The 2,014-nt window shown below is 33.4% G+C and overlaps 1 protein-coding gene across 1 annotated transcript in view; it reads left to right on the top strand.

Annotated features, from left to right (window-relative positions):
* Window positions 1-2,014, top strand: part of LOC106677520 (SEC14-like protein 2) — a 180,884-nt gene that overhangs the window by 106,007 nt on the left and 72,863 nt on the right. The gene's annotated exons all lie outside the window — the stretch shown is intronic.

Genomic DNA, 2,014 nt, shown 5'->3' with positions numbered 1-2,014 from the left:
CTGATGACTTCCTCATCTCTTAATCTAGTCTATGCTAAATGATATTTGGAAAAATGTCAGTTACGTACTCTGACATATAATGATAATGCCTAATCATCATATACATGCCTATTCACGACCACTTGATTAAACTACTGGTCACATTTTATGTAGTTGTACAATCCGGAAATTATAGGTTTGATTACATATATATTTAGCTAGTCGCTGGTGGTTCCCATGCTTGTCATCTTTCAATATATGAGATATCTTAACAGAAGATTATTTGTAGTTACTATAATTTTTTTAAATTTTATTATAGTTACTATCGAATTCATATGACACATAAATATTTACGATCTATTACTAAAATATTATATAGTCCAGTTATTTAGAAAAAAAAATGCTACACCCTAACATAAAAAAAAATAAAGAGGTCACTATATTGTTTGGGGCCACCAGAACATTAGGTCCTTAAAATTGTTACGGATTTATATACGAGAGGAGAGAGAAGGAGGGGGGGTAAAAACGAAGTGAAAGGGTAAAAACTGCAAACTCCACCAGTTTTCGATTTATACGAAAACTAAAGTGTGTGATGAATAATTTAACAAAAAATATATTACGTTTATTAGCAAGGTAATTATTTAACTTTTATTTTTTAATCATATAGTTTCTATGATATGGAAGGGGGGAGGTCAAATATTACTCTTGTAAAATTAGGCTTCTAGCCTGACAGGTTCCAATTTTAATTTGTTTATTATACGTGAAAAAACTTTACGCGTCGGACTTTATTTATTGGTCTATGCAGAAATATTACTTTAATATTTAAATAGAAAAATAGAGAAATATATGAACTCCTCAAGGTTAGGGGTATTGATATATTAGTGAAGGTCGGGGATAGGTGAGGCATATAGTGGAAATGTACGAAATATCAAGTGAATACTAGGCTACATAGGTCCTTTGTAAAACAAGAACTTGGGATAGCAAATGTAGTGTCCGCAGAAATGTGAACCTACTCAAGGTGATTGGAAGGCTGCTACACTAGATGGGGAAAATGGTGAAGTCTATCTGTCATTGATTACCTCAATTTCAATGTACTTTGTTGAAATAAGAATAGTTAAAAAATAAAAAAATATGCAGAAATGAATTTAGTTTTGTCGAAAATATTAAAATACGTGAGTAAAAAAACAGGATTGTTATTAATAGTTTTATGTCATATGTCATATTTTTTTAAATTCAATACCAGATCGGCCTGGTGGGCTAATCCATTGAAACAGTTGTTTATGGGGGAGGGAGGGAGTATAGTCTCGTGCAAAAGACACCACTAATTAAATTAAAAACAAAAATTTAATAAAATAAATAGATAAAACATTTATAACAGAATGTCCTGCAGCAGCCTCGGCTTCAGTCTTCAGGTTGAGGTTGGGTTTTCCAAATTGTAGGTCACTGCTCCTTTAACTGTAGGTAACTTGTATTGGAACTTCATAAGTCGATTTTAGATGTAATCCTCTATTGACTCCAGTTTCAATTCCTGATGCAATTGGATATTTCTTACAAACCAAGGAGCAACCACTGCGATTCTGAGGACTTTATTTTGAAAATATTGTAATTTTTTCTTTTTCTTAGAGGATGCTACAACCCAGACTTTACAGCCACACATCAGCAGTGGCCTGATTTTTAATATTAAGTTTTAATTAGAATTTTCTAGTTAGCATAGGATATAGCATTGCTAACCTTGCGTAGGTTTGAGCTAGTTTGATGTTGATATGGTAATTCTAGGTAAAACGGCGATCGAGGTGAACTCCTAGGTAACTTATTGTTTCACTGGCAGGATTAATATATGCCCTATAAAGGTTGGCCTAACTGGCCGCTTTTGGAGACCAGAGGAAATGACCTTTTCTTTATCTCTTTAAGCAAATCGTATGTTTCTACTTTATCGCCAGTGAAGATAAAGACTGACCACTAAGCAGCCCCAACCTGCCATCCCACAGGGAACTCGCATCTGCCCAACTATTTTATGTTTAAGTTATGTAAGTCA

Source organism: Halyomorpha halys, unplaced genomic scaffold (genome assembly GCF_000696795.3).
Source record: "Halyomorpha halys isolate HHAL.00 unplaced genomic scaffold, Hhal_1.1 Scaffold101.1, whole genome shotgun sequence".
Lineage (NCBI taxonomy): Eukaryota > Metazoa > Arthropoda > Insecta > Hemiptera > Pentatomidae > Halyomorpha > Halyomorpha halys.
The sequence above is the reverse complement of the archived record's forward strand: the minus strand, read 5'-3'. Positions and strand labels throughout refer to the sequence as shown.